The sequence below is a fragment of the Mesoplodon mirus genome, assembly GCF_964341445.2.
Source record: "Mesoplodon mirus genome assembly, chromosome: 3".
Lineage (NCBI taxonomy): Eukaryota > Metazoa > Chordata > Mammalia > Artiodactyla > Ziphiidae > Mesoplodon > Mesoplodon mirus.
In genome coordinates this window covers 31,718,687-31,742,982 of record NC_138978.1, presented here as the reverse complement: position 1 = coordinate 31,742,982, position 24,296 = coordinate 31,718,687, and the positions used below count along the sequence as shown (strand labels likewise).

The 24,296-nt window shown below is 38.1% G+C and overlaps 1 protein-coding gene across 3 annotated transcripts in view; it reads left to right on the top strand.

Moving 5' to 3' along the window:
- Positions 1-24,296, top strand: part of KIAA0319L (KIAA0319 like) — a 108,473-nt gene that overhangs the window by 42,917 nt on the left and 41,260 nt on the right. The gene's annotated exons all lie outside the window — the stretch shown is intronic.

Below are 24,296 nucleotides of genomic sequence, written 5' to 3'. Positions count from 1 at the left end.
GATGATGGGAAGCAGATATAGGGGAACAGGTAAATGTGCTGGAAGGACCGAAGGTAGTCGTCAGAGAGTGAGATATTTGAATTTAATATTCTGGAGGTGGAGAAGATATGGTGATTAGAGGATCTAGGGTGAAGCTATGGAAGAGAGTTGCTGGGGTAGAGCAGAGAAGAAATTTATTGGTGACAGGGAGCTCATAGAACATGTTGAATGAGTTATCCATGTAGACAATAAGGATGATGATAATGATCACAGCAATAGTAGCTAATGTTTACTGAGTACTTACTACTATTAGTAAGTACTATGTACTTAGTACTATGTCAGGTACAATTTCGAACCCTGTACACGAATCAACCCTTTTAATCTATGCAACAAATCCTGTGAATTACTATTACCATCTTTATTTTATAAATGAGGAAACTTGGGAAAAGAAAGGTTTAGGAACATGGCAACATAGCTATATATGTGGTAGTACCAAGACTTGAACCCAGCAGTCTGATTTTATCCGGAGTCTGTCCTCTTAATCTGCTTACTCTTGAGGCAAGACTTGCAGTGAAGAGGAATTTTGAGATCCAGATGTCAAAGCCATCAGTAAAGTAGGAGGAGTAATGAGTAAGTTGAGAGATGACAGCTATGATGAGAGTTGAAGTATTGTGCAGCAAGATAGCAAAGGTGAAGAGGTTTTTACAGAGAAGATAGAAGAGTAATGATTTGCAAAGGCATTGAGAAGGGGAGCAAATAAAATAGCAACCTACCTTTAATCCTAAAGTGTGGGAGAATAAGTAGCCATCATATTGCAGAGATAGATGGGAAACAGTATCCTCAGGGGAGGGCAGGCTTACACTTAAGAATAGGAGGTCAGGGCTTCCCTGGTGGTGCAGTGGTTAAGAATCCACCTGCCAATGCAGGGGACACGGGTTCGAGCCCCAGTCCGGGAAGATCCCACATGCCACGGAGCGGCTAGGCCCGCAAGCCACAACTACTGAGCCTGCGTGTCTGGAGCCTGTGCTCCGCAACGGGAGAGGCCGCGACAGTGAGAGGCCCGTGCACCGCGATGCAGAGTGGCCCCCGCTCGCCACAACTGGAGAAAGCCCTCACACAGAAACGAAGACCCAACACAGCCAAAAATAAATATAAAAAATAAATTAATTAATTTTAAAAAATTCTGTGAATGTTTGAAAAAAAAGGGAAAAAAAGGAGGTCAGGGACTTCCCCAGTGGTCCAGTGGTTAAGACCCCGAGCTTCCAATGCATGGGGCTTGGGTTTGATCCCTGCTCGGGGAACTAAGATCCCACGTGCCATGTGGTATGGCCAAAAAAAATAAATAAATAAGAGTAGGAGGTCAGGGATCACTTTATGGGCATGTGACCTGTGCAGTCCCCACACTTAGAAAGGCCTTGTTCTTGGTTTAATGCTCTGCTCTCGTTATCTTGAAATTCTTAATTTTTGAACATGGAAGCCCACATTTTCATTTTGCACCAGATCCTAAAAATTTATGTAGCCTCTCCTGCAGGAGGTATAGGGAACAAAACATGAAATGATTGAGTGTACAGGTGACTTTCTGATCATTTGAATTGAATATTTGGAAGAAAAAGAGGTTGGGTTTTAAAGGAGAGGAAGTATAGATCATTGTAGGGATAACAGTGTGGTGTGGTAAATGGTTCACAACTGGGTTTTCCCCCAGAAAACAAAGTCAAGCCCTGAGTTGTAGTCTTTGCCAGTTTTCATGGTATAAATACTACCACCGTGACCAATTTCAAGCTACCAACATGAAGTCACTGAACACAGAGTTGGCAGAGATGAACAGAGTTGACAGAGATGAACACAGAGTTGGCAGAGATGAACACAGTCGGCGTATGACCTGGCTCTAGCACACCACAGGATAATATGATCAATAAAATTGGACCAGTAAAATTAGAACTATTGTAGATTTAGGCCTGACGGTCTTCTGGAAGATGATAAAAACTCAAACTTAGGCCTTAGGAAATTCAGGTATATGCTGGAGGGAGGATCCTGAAGTTGTGTTGGCTGGGGAATTCTTTTTCTTGTTGTTCACCAGTCATAGGCAGTGGCAATAAATTGCTGCTAGTGAACAGGATCTCAGGCTTTATGGTCTAACATGGAGAGTGGGTGGACATGGTGGGAGGAATTTTGAACTTGAACTTTGAAGCCCTAGGAGTGGGAGTGGGCTTTGTGCAGTGTCGCACATAGGCATTTGGCATGACATGTTGGGAACTGCAAGCATTGCTGAAAAATGGGGCAAAGTGAAGTCTTCAGATCCAGACAAGTTACATTTGACCTTATATGCCATGCTTAGGAGCTTGATTCTCATGCTGAAGGCCATGGATAGCTCTGGAAGGGTGGTAGGAACTTCTTGTACATTCAGAATAGTTAATTGCTAGGCATTTCTTTTAGGAGAGGACTTGGAGTTCAAACTTCTGCTCAATACATTAGGGAGAGTAAGAGAAAGGTATGCACTGCAGATCTTCTAATAAGGGATGACTGACTAGCAGCAATCGTTTGTACTAAAATTTTAGTTTGTACTGTTTTCACTAAGGTAGGTCAAGCAAGTCTGCATCCACAGGAGGAAGAAATTGTATCATATATTACTCTTGTCTTGCCTGAAATGCCTGCAGAGTTGCAAACGCATGGGGTCGTCAGTAGCATTTTTCATTCTTTTGAAAACATATATATATTGCATTCAAGAGTAGGTAATGTGGACCTTCAGCAATTTCAGAAGTGGAAAGGAATGTCATCAATTTATTCCCCTTTCTCACCTTAGAGAAGGAGAAGCTTGTACTGCTTGGTTTAAGTACTTCATCCTTTCTGTATCACGAACCTCTGAATTGTTGGCGGGAGGAGCATGAAGGCTTGTTAATTGGGTACTGGCACATTTACAGTACGAGGAGTTGAGCCACTGGCAATTAATTGCTGCCAATCCTGCTTTGTGAAAGGAGGAGTGTTCTCTTTGAGCCCAGGGAATGAAGGTCCAATTAGGTATCCCCACACGTAAGGTTTGACTTTAGAAAGACTGAGGTGCTCCTTTCTCTACCGGCACCATTTCCCCGCTTCTAGTCAATATTACAGCATTTCAACCCCTGCAAGCCGGTGGCTTTCTGTAGAACAGCTGACTGAGAAGGCTAAGTGAGCCAAGCTCTTGGACTCCTCTTTGCTGCCTTTTATCCCCAAGGAAAACTCTTAGGCTTACTTTACAGAAGGTTGGAACTTACTTAGCTCTTATCCCAAGGTAGAGGCGTGGGGTGTGGGCAGCAACAGAGAAGAGCCTTGCATAACCAAGGACAGAAACCCAAGCAGTTCTGTTTCCCTTCATCCATATTTTTGTTTTGTTTTGTTTTGGTTTGGTTTTTAAGGTTTTTTGCTCGGTTGCTTTCTTTTGGTTTTTGTTTTAAAATCTTCCCTTTAATCCTTTAGGCTTGTGAAATTTTTGCCAAGGGTTCATTTATTCTTCTGGCTATTACTTCCTGACAAATTTGGAATCTCTCAGGACCTAGTTTTCTCCAGATTCTCATTCTCAGTTATCTGAGCAGCAGACACCAGAAATTTTTCAGCCCCAGACCCCCTTCCAGCCCCTTGACCTGGACAAGTTTTGTGGGTTTCTCACCCCTTGCTGACCTAGGCCCTTCCTGTACTGTGTGCATATATTCACTGAGTGCTCCCTCAACACCCCTCAACCCCCGCCATTCTGATCTTGTTGCATCAAGAGAAAAACTGGGCAGCCTGTTTCCTTTTTGCGTGTGGGTATGCAAAAATCCCTGCTACTGTACTTTTTCCTTTTTCAGAAGTATTAGTGCCTGAACCATAATACTTTTTCCTTATTTTTTTCTCACTATACCTGCACACTTTCTCCTCTAATCTTCTAAATCTTCTGGCTCTTTTATCTGATTATCTGGTTTTTTTTTTTTATTGAAGTACAGTTGATTTATCATGTTAGTTTCAGGTGTACAGCAAAGTGAATTGGTTATGTATAGATGTATATATCTATACATATATATGTATAAATATATGTATCTACATTCTTTTAAAAATTCTTTTCCATTATAGTTTATTATAAGATGTTGTATATATGTCAATCCCAATCTCCCAGTTTATCCCCCTCCCCATCCCCTGGTAACCATAAATTTGTTTTCTATATCCGTGACTCTACTTCTGTATTGTAAATAAGTTCATTTGTACCCTTTTTTTTAGATTCCACATATAAGAGACATCATATGATATTTGTCTTTCTGTGTTTGACTTATTTTACTCAGTATGACAGTCTCTGGGTCCATCCATGTTGCTGCAAATGGCATTATTTTGTTCTTTTTTATGGCTGAGTAATATTCCATTGTATGTATGTACCACATCTTCTTTATCCATTCATCTATCGGTGGACATTTAGGTTGCTTCCGTGTTCTGGCTATTGTAAATAGTGCTGCAGTGAACACTGGGGTGCATGTATCTTTTTGAATTATGGTTTTCTCCAGATATCTGCCCAGGAGTGGGATTGTTGGATGATATGGTAGTTCTATTTTTAGTTTTTTAAGGAACCTCCATACTGCTCTCTGTAGTGGCTGCACCAATTTACATTCCCCCCAACAGTGTAAGAGGGTTCCCTTTTCTCCACACCCTCACCAGCATTTATTATTTTAGAATTTTTTTTTTTAGAAGATGTTGGGGGTAGGAGTTTATTAATTTATTTATTTTTGCTGTGTTGCGCCTTTTGTTTCTGTGCGAGGGCTTTCTCCAGTTGTGGCGAGCGGGGGCCACTCTTCATCACAGTGCGTGGGCCTCTCACTATGGCGGCCTCTCTTGTTGCAGAGCACATGCTCCAGACGCGCAGGCTCAGTAGTTGTGGCTCACGGGCCTAGTTGCTCCGTGGCATGTGGGATTTTCCCAGACCAGGGTTCGAACCTGTGTCCCCTGCATTAGCAGGCAGATTCTCAACCACTGCACCACCAGGGAAGCCCTATTTTAGAATTTTTGATGATGGCCATTCTGACTGGTGTGAGGTGATACCTCATTGTAGTTTTGATTTGCATTTCTCTAATTAGCTATGTGGAGCATCTTTTCATATGCCTGTTGGCCATCTGTTTGTCTTCTTTGGAGAAGGGTCTATTTAGGTCTTCTGCCCATTTTTTGATTGGGTTGTTTGGTTTTTTTTATATTGAGCTGCATGAGCTGTTTGTATATTTTGGAGATTAGTCCCTTGTTGTTCACTTCATTTGCAAATATTTTCTCCCATTCTGTGGGTTGTCTTTTCGCTTTGTTTATGGTTTCCTTTGCTATGCACAAGCTTTTAAGTTTCATTAGGTCCCATTTGTTTATTTTTATTTTTATTTTCATTACTCTAGGAGGTGGATCAAAAAAGATCTTGCTGCAATTTATGTCAGAGAGTGTTCTGCCTACGTTTTCCTCTAAGAGTTTTATAGTATCTGGTCTTCACATGATGTGATTTTAAATGGGATTTTTTAAACTTTGTCTTTCTGATAATATCATTGTTAGTGTAAAGAAATGCAACAGGTTTCTGTATATTAATCTTGTATCCTGCTACCTTGCTGAATTCATTTATCAGTTCTAATTGTCTTTGTGTGGAGTCTTTAGGGTTTTCTATATAGAGTATCATGTCACCTGCATATAATAACAATTTTACCTCTTCCCTACCAATTTGAATATGTGTTATTTCTTTTTCTTGTCTGATTGCTGTGGCTAGGACTTCCAGTACTATTTGAATAGAGTGATGAGAGTGGGCATCCTTGTCTTGTTCCAGAATTTAGTGGGAAGGCTTTCAGCTTTTTACTGTTTAGTATTATGTTGGCTGTGGCTTTGTCATAAGTGGCTTTTATTATGTTGAGATATGTTCCCTTTATATCCACTTTGGTAGGAGTTTTTATCATGAATGGATGTTGAATTTTATCAAATGCTTTTTCTGCATCTATTGAGATGATCTTGTGGGTTTTTTTTTTTTTTTTTTTTTTTTTTTTTTTTGTTACGTGGGCCTCTCACTGTTGTGGCCTCTCCCCTTGCGGAGCACAGGCTCCGGACGCACAGGCTCAGCAGCCATGGCTCACGGGCCCAGCTGCTCCGCGGCCTGTGGGATCTTCCCAGACTGGGGCACAAACTCGTGTCCCCTGCATCGGCAGGCGGACTCTCAACCACTGCGCCACCAGGGAAGCCCCGATCTTGTGGTTTTTGTCTTTTGTTGATGTGATTATCTGTTTTTTTTACTGTGTGAAATGAATTTGAAAATGTGTTTGTTGACTACTTTATAAGTTAGGTTATGAAGTGAAGAGGGTTTTGTTGTGGATCCATTAACAGCTCCTTGCTAATTGGCAGAATTTGAGCCACAGGAAAAACAGTCTCAAAACCAGCCATATCTTAGTTAACACTCCTGTCATCCTTCCCCCTTTCTCCTTTCATGGGCGGTCTTAGTTTCTCAAGGAGATTCTGAGAAGACATAACCTTGTAACTAACTATTACAGAGATAAACCCTGCCATATTCTGAGAATATGGGTTGGGATGTTACGGAGAATTGGGTTGGGATGTATCATTCAGCTCCACTGGCTTTGCTACTGCAGAAAGATACTGTCTTTCCTCTAGTAGGATTTTTGTTAGTGACAATAATAGTTTTGTTTTGTTTTTGGCTGCATTGAGGCTTCATTGCTACATATGCAGGCTTTCTCTAGTTGCAGCGAGTGGGGGCTACTCTTTGTCGCAGTGCGCAGGTTTCTCATTGCGGTGGCTTCTCCTGTTGCAGAGCACGGACTCTAGGTGCGTGGGCTTCCGTAGTTGCAGCACGCAAGCTCAGTAGTTGTGGCACACGGGCCCTAGAGTCACACGGGCTTCAGTAGTTGCAGCGCGTGGGCTCAGTAGTTGTGGTGCTCAGGCTCTAGGGCATGAGGGCTTCAGTAGTTGTGGCTCGCAGGCTCTAGAGCGCAGACTCAGTAGTTGTGGCGCATGGGCTTAGTTGCTCCACGGCATGTGGGATCTTCCTGGACCAGGGATCAAACCCATGTTCCCTGCATTGGCAGGTGGATTCTTAACCACTGCGCCACCAGGAAAGTCCCTTGTTTTATTTTAATACAATTGTGTCTCAAATAAAAATATGTTGAAAGCTGAATTTTTGTGAGTCATTTTTTAATATTAAGTAGGCACTAGTGTAGCATGTGTCTTACCAAGGAGGGCTACTACCTGGATAAGCATGAACATCCTGTGTGTGCCCTGCCAGGCTCCTACTCAAAACAGAATAGCTCATGATGGAGGATATTTTTTGTCATTTTGAATTACGGTATTAATCACTGGGGCTGGCTTGCCATATTTGGAGAGGGTAGCCCCAGAGTGGAGGCGGGGAAGAAGGAGAGAGGAGGAAGAGGGAGAAGGAGGGAGAGAGGAATGAAGAGATGGAGAAAAAGAATGTGAATAGAAACCTTTCATCATTCTGAATAAAGCTTCCTTGAAGAAAAAACAGGTGTATCCATCTGGGGCATGATTTATGACTTATGGTTTGTTCACAATTGGATTAGTTTTTATGATTTCTGTCAAGTGCCAGAAAAAATTGTCCCAAGGAAATTCCACCCAAGTCTCCCTGACCTTATACTATTTCTGAAATTTTTCAGTATTACTTCATAGTTTCTAAAGTAAAATAAGTTGCTCCATATCTCCTTTTCCTATTTCTTTAAAAATAACTAAATAATAATAATAATAAACAAACTGTTTCTTTAAAAATAAAAATCTGCCTGCCTTACTTAAAAATATTCCTATGCTTCTACTTCTGGGAATTTATTCTAAAGCAGTAATTCCTTAATAAAGAAGGAGCTTCACTCACAATGGTGAGCTGGTATTTATTTAATTAAAAAGTGGAAGCAGTCTTTCTAATAAGGGGAAAGTGACATAGCGCAGCCATTAACAATACATTTTTGGCTGCATGAATCGCTCTTTTTTTACTCCTTTCTACTTTCCACTCCAGCTACACTGAATAGAATGTTTGCTCTTCTGTGGATACCATACTTTTTAAAGCAGCTTTATTGAAGTATAATTGACGTATCATAAACTGTACATTTTTTTAATGGTTTATTTATTTATTTATTGGCCACACTGTGCAGCTTGTGGGATCTTAGTTCCCTGACCAGGGATCAAACCTGTGCCTCCTGCAGCGGAAGCGCAGAGTCCTAACCACTGGACCACTAGGGAATTCCCTAAACTGTATATGTTAAAGTGTACAATTTGATTATTTTTGACATATGTACATACCCATAAAACCGTCACCACAAAAAAGATAATGAACATATCATTACCCCCCAAATTTTCTCCTGTCCCTTTGTAATGTCTTTCCCATTCCCTCCCTTATTCCTAGGCAACCACTGATCTGCTTTAGGTTATTATAGATTTTCTAGGGTTTTTAAGTAAACAGAATCATATTTACATTATGTGCTCTTTTTTTAAAAGAAATTTATTTTATTTATTTATTTTTGGCTGCTTTGGGTCTTCATTGCTGCGTGCAGGCTTTCTCTAGTTGCAGTGAGCGCGGGCTACTCTTCATTGTGGTGCGCGGGCTTCTCATTGCGGTGGCTTCTCTTGTTGTGAAGCATGGGCTCTAGGTGTGCGGGCTTCAGTAGTTGTGGCACACGGGCTCAGTAGTTGTGGCACACGGGCTCAGTAGTTGTGGCTCGCAGGCTCTAGAGTGCAGTCTCAATAGTTGTGGCGCACGGGCTTAGTTGCTCTGCGGCATGTGGGATCTTCCTGGACCAGGGCTCGAACCTGTGTCCCCTGCATTGGCAGGCGGATTCTTAACCACTGCGCCACCAGGGAAGCCCTATGTACTCTTCTTTTTAACAATTTTATTGAGGTATACTTTACATACCATAAAACCCATTCCTTTTAAGTGTACAATTCAGTGACTTTAGTAAATGTATAGAGTTGTATATCATAACCACAACCCGTTAGTTAACACTTCCATAACCCCCAAAACTTCCCTGGTGCTTATTTGCCCAAAACTTCCCTTGTGCCATTCCTACTCCCACTCCCAACCCCAGGTATCCCCTAATCTGCTGTCTCTGTAAATTTTGCCTTTTCTGGACTTTTCATGTGAATGGAACCATGCAACATGCAGTCTTTTGTGTCTGGCTTCTTTCACTTAGCATAATGTCTTGATGTTCATCCTTGTTGTAGTATGTGTCAGTAGTTGGTTCTTTTAATTACTGAATAGTGTTCCATTGTGTGGACATGTCATAGTTTGTTTATCCATTCACCTGTTGATGGACATTTGGGTTGTTTCCAGATTTTTTAAGTTGCTGTGAACATTTGTGTGGTCTTTGTATGTATATATGTTTAAATCTCTCTTGGTCAGATACCTGGGAGTGGAATAGCTGGGTCATATTATAGGTCTATATTTAATATTTTAAGAAATTGCCAAACTGTTTCCCAAATAGTTGTACCATTTTACATTCCCATTAGTAATGTATGAAAGTTCCAGTTGCTCTGCATTCTCACCATCACTTGGTATGGTGAGTCTTTCTCATTTTAGATATTGTAATAGGTGTGTAATAGTACCTTTTTTTTTTTAAGCTTTGCTTTTTAGTACTTTTAATGCTTCTTTCATTATTCCCTTGTGGTATCTCTTATAGTGCCATTTTATTTTATTTTATTTATTTATGTTTTAACATCTTTATTGGAATATAATTGCTTTACAGTTTTGTGTTAGTTCCTGCTGTATAACAAAGTGAATCAGCTATATGTATACATATATCCCCATATTCTCATTATGGTTTTGATTTGCATTTCCCCAAATAATGATGTTGAACATCTTTTCATGTGCTTATTTGCCATCCATATGTTTTTGGTAAAGTGTTCATATTTTCCCCCATTAAAAAAATTGGGCTGTTTTCATATATATATATATACACACACATATATATTTTGCATGTAAGTCATTTATCAGATAAAGGATTTACAAATATTCTCAGTCTATGACTTGCCTTTCATTCTGTAAGCAGTGTCTTTTTTTAAATTGATTTTTAAATTGAAATATAGTTGATTTACAATGTTGTGCCAATCTCTGCTATACAGCAAAGTGACTCAGTTATACATATCTGTCTATCTATCTATGTATAGATATAGATAGATAGATATATAGATAGATACATTCTTTTTTTAATATTCTTTTCCATTATGGTTTATCCCAGGAGACTGGATATAGCTCCCTGGGCTATACAGTAGAACCTTATTTATCCATTCTAAATGTAATACTTTGCATCTGCCAACCTCAGACTCCCAGTTCATCCCTCTCCCTCTTTGCCTTCCCCTTGGTAACCACAAGTCTGATCTCTATGTCTGTGAGTCTGTTTCTGTTTTATAGATAGGTTCATTTTTGCCATATTTTAGGTTCCACATATAAGTGATATCATTTGGTGTTTGTCTTTCTCTTTCTGACTTGCTTCACTTAAGTATGATAATCTCTAGTTGTATCCATGTCGCTACAAATGGCATGATTTTGTTCTTTTTATGGCTGAGTAGTTCCATTGTATACATCTTCTTTATGCATTCATCTGTCAATGGACATTTTGTAAGCAGTGTCTTTTGAGGAGCAGGTATTAATTTTGATGATGTCCAGTGTATCATTTTCTTTTTATGGATCATGCTTTTGATATTGTATCTAAGAAAGAGTTCTCCTAAGTTTTCTAAAGGTTTTATAGTTTTAGGTTTTAAATTTAGGTCTAGAATTTTTTTTGTGCACAGAGAGAGCTGTGGATGGGAGGGTTTTGTTTTGTTTTTTGGCATATGAGTATCAAATTGTGCTAGCGCCGTATTTTTACCATCCATTTTCGAACAAGTGAATTGCTTGTCACTTTTATTGAAAATCAGTTAACCATATGTTTATGAATCTATTTCTGGACACTATTTGGTTCCACTGATTTATTTGTCTATATTGACATCAATACCACACTGTCTTGTTAACTATAGCTTTGTAATAAGTCTTTAAATCAGATAATGTAAATCTTACAGTTTTGTTCTTTGTTATCAAAATTGTTTTGGCTCTTCTAAGTCCTTTATATTTCCGTATACATTTTAGAATCATCTTGTCAATTTCTTTTTAAAAAGCTTTCTGGGATTTTGATTGGGGTTATGTTAAGGCTGTAGATCACTCTAGGGAGAATTCATAGCCTTATAATTATAGTGAGTCTGTCTACTGTTCCATGAACACAGTATATCTTTCCATTTGTTTAAGTCATCTTTAACTTCTCTCAGCGATGTGTTTCAGGGTACAGATTTTACGCATCTTTTGTCAGAATTATCCCTAAGTATTTCATTTTTGATACTATTATAATTGATTTTTTTAAAAATTCAGTTTCTGTTTGTTGCTAGTGTATAGCAAAACAATTACTTATTGTATCTTAGGAAGATGTAACTATGGAAGGACACAGAGAGATGTAACGTTGCCTGCTTGGAAGATGGAGGAAGGGGACCATTAGCCAAGAAGAGTACGTGGCCTGTAGAAACTGGAAAAGGCTAAGAAATGGATTCTCTCCCTCCTTCTGCTCAGACTGGCTAGGTTTTTTTAAAGACAATCTTTGGTTTCATTTCTTTTTCTCTATTGCTTTTCTATTTTCTATTTTATTGATTTCTGTCTAATTTTTTTTGTTTCATTTCTGCTGTTTAATTTGGATTTCATTTGCTCTTTTCTAGTTTCTTAAGGTGTAATCTGAGGTTGTTGATTTGAGACTTCTTTCTTTTCTAACATGGGTATTTTAGTGCTATAAATTTCCCTCTAAGTATAGTTTTAGCCACATCCTACAGATTTTGATATTGTGTTTACAGTTTATTCAGATCAAAATACTTTTAAATTTCCCTTTTGACTACTTCTTTGACTTTTGGATTATTTAGAAGTATATTATGTAGTTTCCAAATGTTTTGGGGGATTTTCCAGATGTTGTTGTATTATTGATTGGTAATTTAATGCCATTGTAGCCAGTGAACATTGTATGACTTGAATCCTTTTAAATTTATTGAGACCTGTTCCAATGCTGAGAATATGGTCTATCTTGGTGAATGTTCCAAGTGCACTTGAAAAGAATATGTATCCTATTATTGTTGGGCAAGTGTTATATAAATGTCAATTAGATCAAATTGGTTCAGACCTTCTATATGCTTATTTTCTATTAATTTCTATCAGTTATTTAGAGAGGTGATGAAATATCACACTATGTTTGTAGATATATGTTTCTCCTTAGTGTTAGATTAGCTTTTGCTTCATGTACTTTGAAGTTCTATTATTTGATGTATAAATGTTTAGGATTGTTGTGTCTTCTTGATGAACTAACCCCTTTATCATGATAAAATTTATCCTCTTTATCTCTGGTAGTATTATTTGCTCTGAAATCTGTTTTGTCTGATATTAATATAGCCAGTCAGGCTTTCTTTGGTTAGTATTAGCAAGATATATCTTTTCCCATCCTTTTACCTTTAACCTATTTGTGTCTTTATATTTAAGATGGCTTTCTTATAGGCTTCGTAGAGCTGGGTGTTGCTTTTTATCCAATCTGACAATCTCTGTCAATTACTTGGATTGTTTAAACCATTTAATGTGATTATTGATGTGGTGGGATTCAAATCTACCTACTTAGTATTAGTTTTCTGTTTGTCCCATGTGTTCTTTGTTCATTTATCCCTATTTTTATGCTTTTCTTTGAATTAATTATTTTTCATTCCATTTTACCTCTTTTTATTGACTTATTAGTTGTGATAGTTAAAAAATGACCCCCTGGGCTTCCCTGGTGGCTCAGTGGTTAAGAATCCGCCTGCCAATGCAGGGGACATGGGTTCAAGCCCTGGTTCGGGAAGATCCCACATGCCACGGAGCAACTAAGCTCGTGCACCACAACTACTGAGCCTGTGCTCTAGAGCCTGCGAGCCACAGCTACTGAGCCCACGCACCACAACTACTGAAGCCCATGTGCCTAGAGCCCATGCTCTGTAACAAGAGAAGCTACCGCAATGAGCAGCCCATGCACCAAAATGAAGGGTAGCCCCTGCTCGCCACAACTAGAGAAAGCCTGTGTGCAGCAACACGAAGACCCAACACAGCCTAATTAATTAATTAATTAATTAATTAACAAAACAAAACAAAAAAATGACCCGTCGCCCCTCACCCCAAGGATGTCACTTTCCTAATCCCAGGAACCTGTGAATATGTCACATTACATGGCAAAGAGGTATTAGGGTTGCAGATAGAATTAAGGTTTTCAAACAGCTGACTCTGAAATAGGGAGATTATCATATTTTCTGAGTAGGCCCATTTTAGTCACAAGGGTCCTTCTTCTAAAAGTAGAAGAGGAAGATGTGTGGAGGACACAGAGAAATGTAACATTACTTGCTTTGAAGATGGAGGAAAGGGACCTTGAGCCAAGGGGAGTGCCTGGCCTCTGGAAACTGGAAAAGGCTAGGAAATGGATTCTGTCCTAAAGCCTCCAAAAAGGAGCACATCCCTGCCAACCACCTGGTATAGCCCAGTGAGATCTGTATTTGTTGGGTTTCTCGCTTATAGAACTCTTAAGATGATAAATTTGTGTGGTTTAAGTGTGTGGTAATTTTTTACAGCAACAACAAAGAAATTAATACATAGTTATAATTCTTTATGTCATGTTACTGGTTGCTGTGAAGTTTGTAGCATGCATCTTTAGCTTATCAAGGACTAACTTCAACTGATATTTTACTAGCTCATGTATAGTATAAAAACCCTACAACAGTATGCTTCCATTCTCCCTTCCTGGCATTTGTGCTATTGTCGTCATACATTTTACTTCTATATATGTTATAGCCTCCACAGTGTATTGTTACTTTTTTTGCTTTAAACAGTCAATTATCTTTTAAAGAGATTTAAAATAAGAAAAATATACACCTAGTTAGTTACTATTACCAATGCTCTTTATTGCTTTGTATAGATTCAGGTTTCCACCTGGTATCATTTTTCTACGTCTTGAAGGACTTCCTTTATCATTTCAAGTAGTGTAGGTTTGTGGCGATAAATTCTTTCAACTTTTGTATGTCTGAAAATTCAGTATTTCACTTTAGTCTTTGAAAAATATTTTCACTATATAAGTAAATCTAAGTTGGCAGGGATTTTGTTTTTTTGTGGGTTTTTTTGTTGTTTTCTGTTTTTTTGGGTTTTTTTTTTTTTACTTTCAGTACTGTAAAGATATTATATTATAGCAATCTCTTCTTGCTTGCGTTTATTGAGACATCTGTTGTAATTTTTACATTTGTTCCTCTATGTATAATGTGTCTTTTTTCTCTTGCTCCTTGTTAAGATTTTCTCTTTATCACTGTTTTAAGAAATTTGATTATATTACTACTTGTAGTTTTCTTTATGTTTCTTATACTTGGAACTTGTTGAACTTCTTAAATCTGGGTTCAAATGTGGGTTTATAGTTTTTATCATATGTGGAAATTATTTCTTCAAATATTTTTCTGTGCTTCCTTCCTTTTTAAAAAATTTTTATTTATTTATTAATTTATTTTTGGCTGCGTTGGGTCTTTGTTGCTGCGCGTGGGTTTCATCTAGTTGCGGCGAGCGGAGGCTACTCTTTGTTGCAATGTGCGGGGTTCTCAACGTGGTGGCTTCTCTTCTTGTGGAGCACAGGCTCTAGGCGCGTGGACTTCAGTAGTTGTGGCACGCGGGCTCGGTAGTTGTGGCTCATGGGCTCTAGAGCGCAGGCTCAGTAGTTGTGGTGCATGGGCTTAGTTGCTCCACAGCATGTGGGATCTTCTTGGACCAGGGATTGAACCCGTGTCCCCTGCACTGGCCGGTGGATTCTTAACCACTGCACCACCAGGGAAGTCCCTGTGCTTCCTTCCTTTGAGAACTCAGTTAGAAGCATTTTGGCCCCTTGAATTTGTTCTACAATTTGCTATGTTCTGTTCATTTCTTTTCAGTCTTTTTTTTTCTCTGTGTGTTTTGTTTTGAATAGTTTCTGTTGATATGTCTTTGAGTTTTCTTTGCATTGTCTACTTTGCCATTAAATCTCTTACAGTGTGTTTTTCACCTTAGACACTGTAATATCTCCAGAAGCTTTATTTGGGTCTTTAAAAAATATATCTTCCATATCTCTACTTAATATATGCAGTTTCCTAAAGCTTTTTGAACATATGGAATCCAATCATAATAATGATTTTAATATCCTTGTAGAAACGTGGGATTCACCTTAGATTTTTTTCCTGAAGCCCAAGATACATTTCAGCTTCATAAATATTAGATTCTTAATATTTTAAAATCCATCCCACAGGGGGAATTTCCAGTAATGGTGGAGAGTAAAGCATTTCTCTTGAACCTTCCCACAGATAATAAGAAGCTAGAGGAGAGTTTACTCTTGAAAATCAGTAACTGGAAATGATAAGAATTGTGAGTTGGCAGCTTTTTAAAATTTTTGCCTGAGGGCATTCATCAACCCCCGTAGCAGAGGAAAGTGGCAGTGGAAAACCTCAGTTTTACTTTCTTATGGTGGCAAAGAACAGAGTTCAGGGTAGAAAAATTACCTGGAAACATAAGGGGAGGAGCTCTTGAAAGTTAAAAAGAAAAACAACAACACAGAAGAAGGTGAAACCCATAACCTGACTATAAACCCCACTAAAATCCCCTGGCTGAAACTCTAAACTACACCTACATGGAGAAATTCCAGAGGGCCTGGTGAAAAAGCATACAGAGATCAGAGAGGCAGAGTCCTGTCTTTGAAAGACAGAACCTAAACCAGGTGAGCTCTGTGAGTTTGCTGCTTTTTTTTAACTGAATTCATTACCCAACCATGTGTAACTCAGGTGGCAGAAATCTGATGTCTTATTTACTTGAGGTATCAGAGGACAGACTCTAAGACTGAAAAATTAGGGAGTAATCTCAGTCAGAACAGGCCCTGAATGTGAGTATAATCTATGGCCAAATTCTTGGCCAATCACCACATTCACAAGAAAACCTACAGGGGACCAGGCTGAAAAAGTAGCTGCAAGAATTACAAAGAGGGGCTTCCCTGGTGGTGCAGTGGTTGAGAGTCCGCCTGCCGATGCAGGGGACACGGGTTCGTGCCCCGGTCCAGGAAGATCCCACATGCCGCGGAGTGGCTGGGCCTGTGAGCCATGGCCGCTGAGCCTGTGCGTCCGGAGCCTGTGCTCCGCAACGGGAGAGACCACAGCAGTGAGAGGCCCGCGTACTGCAAAAATAAATAAATAAATAAATAAAGAATTACAGAGAGATATCAGTTGCTGCACATTGCAAGGGAAGCAACTCTACAGATTAAATCCAGGTGAGTTACTTGCCTGCTAGGAAAAATACAGTGGCATTGGGGTAAAGGTAGACTAAACCAGTGAAACAGAATAGACTCCAGAGAAAGATGCACACAAATATGGCCAGTTGATGTGTCCAGGCAATTCAGTGGGAAAAGATAATCTTTTCAATAAATGGTGCTGGAACAATTGGATAGTGATATGGAAAAACATGAACCTTGACCCTTACCTCATACAATACAGAAAAACTAGCTCAAAATGGATTGTAGGCCTAAATTTAAGAGCTAAAACTATAAAACTTGTAGAAGAAAACAGGAACACATTTTTGTGATCTTGTCAATAAATACATAAATAAGTCACTAACATTTTGCACCATAAAAGTAAGAACTGATAAATTGGAACTCATCAAAATTACAAGCTTTTGCTGTTTAAAAGACACCATTAAGAAAAATGAAAAGGGAAGCAACAGACTGGGAAAATGTATTTCCAAATTAAATACCTAACAAAGGACTTGTTTCTAGAATATACAAAGAGCTCTTGTAACTCAGTTAGAAAACTAATAATGAAACAAAGGATTTCAACAGATAGTCTACCAAAGAAGTTATACAGGTGTCCAGTAATTACATGAAAAGGTGCTCAACATCATTCACCATTAGAAAAATGCAAATTAAAATGGCTAAAATTAAAAGACTTATAACAAATTCTGGCAAGGTTATAGAACAACTGGAATGCTCATACTGGTGGTGGGACTATATAATGGCACAACTTTGGAAAATTGTTTGGCAGTTTTTTAAAAAGTTAAAGGTACATCTTCCATATGACCAAGCATTCTACTTACAGATATTTAACCAAGAGAAATGAAAGGATATGTTCATACAAAGACTTGTAGAGGAATATCTATAGCAGCTCAATTTGTCATAGCCAAAAGCTGGAATCACCTCAAATGTCCATCATTGCTGAACAAATAAATATATTTATTTGTATATTCAAATATATTGTTTATTTGTATATTTTATTTGTATAAATATATTTGTATATTATTCACTTGTAGCATTCAGTAGAATGTTACTCAGCAATTGTAAGGAAAGAACTGTTGGTACACACCGCAACAGGTTAATAGCAAAATAATTTTGCTGACTAAAAGAAGCCAGACCAACAAAAAAAGTATGTACTGTGTGATTCCACTTATATAAAATTCTAGAAAATGCAAACTAATCTATAGTGACAAGAAACAGAGCAGTGGTTGTTTGGAGGTGAGAGTGGGGAGGAAAAGTGACTACAAAGGAGCATGAGGAATCTTTGGGAGTGATGGATATGTTCATTGTTTTGATTGTGGTGATGGTTTCATAAGTGTACACATATGTCAAGTTTTATCAAATTGTATACTTTAAATATGTTCAGTTTACTATGTCAATTATATCTTAATAAAGTTGTAAAAAAATGGACAAAGATTTGAATAAACTTCAAAGAAAATATATGTCTGGCCAATAAGCATATGAGAAAATTTTCAACCTCATTAGTCATCAGGAAAGTACAAGTTAAATCTCAGTGAGATACCATGAGAATGACAAAAAAAGAAAAAAGGAAAAAGATCAAGAATACTCAGTATTGGTGAACTTGTGGCACAACTGGAGCTCTCATACATTGCTTGTGGAAATACAAAATGGTACAGCTTCTTTGGACAATAGTTAACCGATTCTTATAAAGTTAAACATATATGTAATTAGCAATAAATATTTCTAAGAATTTACCCAAGATAAATTAAAGTATGTTTACAGAAACATTTTGTATTCTCACATTTATAGCAGCTTTATTTATAAGAGCTGAGAACTGAAAACAACTTAAATCTCCATCAGTAGATGAATGGATAAAGAAATTTTGGTATACCTCTATAATGGTATACTACTCGGTAATAATAAGGAGTGAACTATTGATATACTGATATGAATCTTAAAAATGTTATGTTGAGTGAAAGCAGCCAGAAACAAAAATAGTTTGTATATGATTCCTTTTATATGAAGTACAAAAAAAGCCCAAATTAACTAATGGTGACAGAAAACAAATCAGTGGTTGTCTGAGCCTGGGGCTGGAGGCAGGAATTTACTGCAAAGGGGCATGAACCAACTGTTTTTTTTAATATAGTTGACATACAGTATTATGTGAGTTTCGGGTGTATTACATAGTGATTTGACCTTTGCATACTTTATGAAACGATATGTCTAGTGACAGGCTATCCCCATACAAAGTTATTACAATAGTATTGATCATATTCCTTATGCTTTATATTACATCCCCGTGGCTTATTTATTTTATAACTGGAGGTTTGTACCTCTTGATCCCTTTCACCCTTTTCACCCCCACCCCTCAACCCACTTCCCTCTGGCAACCATGTTTGTTCTCTGTATCTGTGATTCTTTGTTTTGTTTGTTATCTGTTTGTTTTTTAGATTCCAGATATAAATGAGGTCATATGATACTTACCTTTCTCTGTCTGACTTATTTCACTTAGTATAATACCCTCTGGATGTATCCATGTTATCACAAATGGCAAGATGTCATTTTTTATGGCCGAGTAATATTTCATTGTATATATAATACCACTTCTTCATTCATTCATTCATCTATCAATGGACACTTAGGTTGCTTTCATAACTTGGCTATTGTAAGGAATGCTGCTGTGAACATTGGTATGCATATGTCTTTTCAAATTATTGGGGTTTTTTAAATATCTTTATTGGAATATAATTGCTTTACAATGTTGTGTTAGTTGCTGCTGTATAACAAAGTGAATCAGCTATATGTGTATATGTATCCCCATATCTCCTCCCTCTTGCATCTCCCTCCCACCCTCCCTATCCCACCCTTCTAGGTGGACACAAAGCACAGAGCTGATCTCCCTGTGCTATGAGGCTGCTTCCCACTAGCTATCTGTTTTACATTTGGTAGTGTATATATGTCCATGCCATTCTCTCACTTCATCCCAGCTTACCCTTTCCCCTCCCCATGTCCTCAAGTCCATTCTCTACGTCTGCATCTTTATTCCTGTTCTGCACGTAGGTTCTTCAGAACCTTTTTTTTTTCAGATTCTATATGTATGTGTTAGCATTCAGTATTGTTTTTCTCTTTCTGACTTACTTCACTCTGTATGACAGTCTCTAGGTCCATCCACCTCACTACAAATAACTCAATTTCGTTTCTTTTTATGGCTGAGTAATGTTCCATTGTATATATGTGCCACATCTTCTTTATCCATTCATCTGTCGATGGATACTTAGGTTGCTTCCATTTCCTGGCTATTGTAAATAGAGCTGCAATGAACATTGTGGTACATGACTCTTTTTGAAATATGGTTTTCTCAGGGTATATGCCCAGTAGTGGGATTGCTGGGTCGTATGGTAGTTCTATTTTTAGTTTTTTAAGGAACCTCCGTACTGTTCTCCGTAGTGGCTGTATCAATTTACATTCCCACCAACAGTGCAAGAGGGTACCCTTTTCTCCACACCCTCTCCAGGATTTATTGTTTGTAGAGTTTTTATTGATGGCCATTCTGACCGGTGTGAGTTGATACCTCATTGTAGTTTTGATCTGCATTTCTCTAATGATTAGTGATGTTGAGCATCCTTTCATGTGTTTGTTGGCACAAATTAGTGTTTTATTTTCTTTGGGTAAATACACAGAAATGGAATGGCTGGATTATATGGCAGTTCTATTTTCAATTTTTTGAGGAACCTCCATACTGGTTTTCTTAGTGGCTGCACCAATTTACAGTTCCATCCACAGCGCACAAAGATTCTCTTTTCTCCACATCTTCACCAACACCTGCTATTTGTTGTCTTTTTGATGATAGCCATTCTGACAGTTGTGAGGGGGTATCTCATTGCAGTTTGATTTGCATTTCTCTGATGATTAGTGATGTTGAGCCTCTTTTCATGTGTCTGTTGGCCATCTGTATGTCTTTTTTGGAAAAAATGTCTATTCAGGTCCTCTGTACATTTTTTTTTTTTTTTTTTTTTTTTTTTTGCGGTACACGGGCCTCTCACTGTTGCGGCCTCTCCCGTTGTGGAGCACAGGCTCCGGACACACAGGCTCAACGGCCATGGCTCACAGGCCCAGCCGCTCCGCGGCACGTGGGATCCTCCCGGGCCGGGGCATGAACCCGTGTCTCCTGCATCAGCAGACAGACTCTCAACCACTGCGCCACCAGGGAAGCCCTGCACATTTCTTAATTGGATTTTTTTTCTATATTGAGTTGTATGAGTTCTTTGTATATTTTGGGTATTAAACCCCTTATCAGCTATATCATTTGCAGATATTTTCTTTCATTCAGTAGGCTGCCTTTTCATTTTGTTGATGGTTTCCTTTACTGTGCAAAAGCTTTTTAGTTTGATGTCGTCCTATTTGTTTATTTTTGCTTTTGTTTCCCTTGCCTGAGGAGACATATCCAAAAAAAATCAATATTAATATTATGTTAAGACCAATGTCAATATATACACTACCATGTGTAAAATAGATAGCTAGTGGAACCTGCTGTATAGCACAGGGAGCTCAGCTCGGTGCTCTGTGGTGACCTAGATGAGTGGGATGGCGGGGTGGGAGGGAAGTCCAAGAGGGAGGAGATATATATATATATATATACACATAGCTGATTCACTTTGCTGTACAGCAGAAACTTACACAACATTGTAAACCAACTATACCCCAATTAAAAAAAAAAAAGTCTGGGTCAGATAGCTGACCACCTGTGTTTTCTTCAGGGAGTTTTATGGTTTCAGGTATTACATTTAAGTCTTTAATCCATTTTGAGTTTAATTTTATATGTGGTGTGATTAAGTAGTCAAGTTTCATTCTTTTGTGTTTAGCTGTCCAGTTCTCCCAACACCATTTTTGAAAAGGCTGTCTTTTCCCCATTGTATATTCTTGCCTCCTTTGTTGTAGATTAATTGATCATATAAGCATGGGCTTATTTCTGGGCTCTGTGTTCTGTTCTGTTGATCTGTGTATCTGTTTTTGCACCAGTACCGTATTGTTTTGATTATTGTAGCTTTGTAGTATAGTTTTAAGTCAGGGAGGATGATACCTCCAGCTTTGTTCTACTTTCTCAAGATTGCTTTGGCTATCCAGGGTCTTTGTGTTTCTGTACAAATACTAGAATTATTTGTTCTAGTTCTGTGAAAAATGAATGTTTTTTGTTTTGTTCTGTTTTTGATAAGGATTGCCTTGAATCTGTAGATTGTTCTGGGTAGTATGGTTATTTTAACAGTATTAATTCTTCCAGTCCATGAGCATGGGATATCTTTACATTTGTTTGTCATCTTCAGTTTCTTTCATCAATGTCTTTTTTTTTTTTTTTTTTTTGCGGTACACGGGCCTCTCGCTGTTGTGGCCTCTCCCGTTGCGGAGCACAGGCTCTGGACGCGCAGGCTCAGCAGCCATGGCTCACGGGCCCAGCCGCTCCGCGGCACGTGGGATCCTCCCAGACCGGGACACGAACCACATCCCCTGCATCGGCAGGCGGACTCTCAACCACTGCGCCACCAGGGAAGCCCCAATGTCTTTTTTTTATCCTCATAGTATTTATTTGTGTATTTATATATTATTGAGGTACAGTTGATGTACAGTATTGTGTAAATTTCAGGTGATTCACAATTTTTAAAGGTTATACTCCATTTATAATTATTATAAAATATTGGCTATATTCCCTGTGTTGTACAATATATCCTTGTAGCTTATTTATTTTATACATAGAATTTTGAACCTCTTTATCCCTTACCCCTATCTTGCTCCTCCCCCATTCCCTCTCCCCACTGGTAACCACTAGTTTGTTCTCTATATCTATGAGACTTTATTTTTTGTTATATTCACTAGTTTGTTTTATTTTTTAGATTTCACATAAACTTATAAGTGATATCATACAATATTTGCCTTTCTCTGTCTGACTTATTTCACTTAGCATAATACCCTCCAAGTCTATCCATGTTGTTGCAGATGGCAAAATTTCATTCTTTTTTATGGCTGAGTAGTATTCCATTGTATATATATACCGCATCTTCTTTATCTGTTCATCTGTTGATGGACACTTAGGTTGCTTCCATGTCTTGGCCATTGTAAATAATGCTGCGTTGAACATTTCGAATTTGTTTTTGTTTTTACGGATATATACCCAGGAGTGGAATTGCTGGGTATGGAAATTCTATTTTTAGTTCTTTGAGAAACCTCCATACTGTTTTATACAGTGGTGGCCCCAGTTTACCTTCCCACCAACAGTGTACGAGGGCTCCCTTTTCTCTTTCATCAGTGTCTTACAGTTTTCAGAGTATAAGTCTTTTACTTCTTTGGTTAGATTTATTCCTAGGTATTACATTATTTTTGATGCAATTGTAAATGAGATTGTTTCCTTAATTTATCTTTCTGATAGATCATTATGAGTGTATAGAAATGCACCAGATATCTCTATATTAATTTTGCATCCTGCAACTTTATTGAATTCATTTATTCTAATAGTTTTTTGGTAGCGTCTTTAGGATTTTCTATGTATAGTGTCATATCATCTGCAAACAATGACAGTTTTACTTTTTCTTTTCCAGTTTGGATTCCTTTGATTTCCTTTTGTTGTCAGATTGCTGTGGGTAGGACTTCCAGTGCTATGTTGAATAAAAGTAGTGTGAGTGGGCACCCTTGTCTTTTGTTGAGTATGATGCTGGCTGTGGGTTTGTTATATATGGCCTTTATTATGTTGAGATATGTTCTGTCTATAGCCAGTTTTAGAGAGTTTTTATCATAAATGGATGTTGAATTTTTGTCAGAAGCTTTTTCTGCATCTATTGAGATGATCATATGATTTTTATTCTTCAATTTGTTAATGTGGTATATCACATTGATTGATTTGTGGATATTGAATCATCTTTGCATTGCTGGGATAAATCCCACTTGCTCATGGTGTATGATCCTTTTCATGTAATGTTGAATTTGGTACTCTAGTATTTTGTTGAGAATTTTTTGCATCTATGTTCATCAGTGATATTGGTCTGTAATTTTCTTTTTTTGTGTGGTGGCTTTGTCTGTTTTTGGTATCAGGGTGACACTGGCCTTCTAGAATGAGTTCACAAGTGTTCCTTTCTCTTCAATTTTTGGGAATATTTTGAGAAGGATACGTGTTACTTCTTCTTTAAATGTTTTGTAGAATTCACCTGTGAAGCTGTCTGGTCCTGGACTTTTGTTCACTGGGAGTTTTTTAAATTACTGATTTAATAATTTAATAATTTCATTACTGGAAATTAGTCTGTGGCATGAACCAATTTTTGTGGCTGATAGAAATGTTCTGTCTCTTGATTGTGGTTACATGGGTGTATACACTTGTCAAAACTCATTGACCTATACACTTTAAATGTGTGCAGTTTATTTTGTGTATTATACTTCCATTAGTTGATTTTAAAAAATCCATACAACCACCCTGTTTAACCATTCATCATTTCTCATTTGGATGAATGCAGTAACCTCCTAAGGGGTATTCCTGCTGTTGTCTTACTTCTTCAAACCCATACACTGTGCAGCAACCTGAATGATTCATTTAAAACAAAAAGCTGACCTACCTTGTCACTTCCCTATATATAACCCTTTAATTGTCATCATCACCTGGCTTCTTAAAGTAGCATCTAATGTCTTCTTTAGTCTGACCCCTCACTGTCTTCCCAGTTCATCTTCTGTTACTTCCTGCCTCTCACTTTGCTTATGACTCTCATTTCCCAACACTAGCCATGTTAATCTCATTTCTTGTGCTTATATTCATCTCTCCCCTCAGCCTCTTCCCTAGTTTACCCTTTAAAATGCATCTCAGGACTCTGCACCTCCAGAAGGTCTTTATTTATTTATTTAAACCATCCTTCTTCACATGCTTCCTCTCTTCAAGAAAGAGAAGTACTCTGATTATGTTTCTTTGGTTCAGTCATAGCTCTTATAGGTATATTTACCATTTTGGCTTATTATGTTTCTAGTCCTTTCTTCCCCACTAGATTGTGTGCTTGAGCACAGTGATTATGT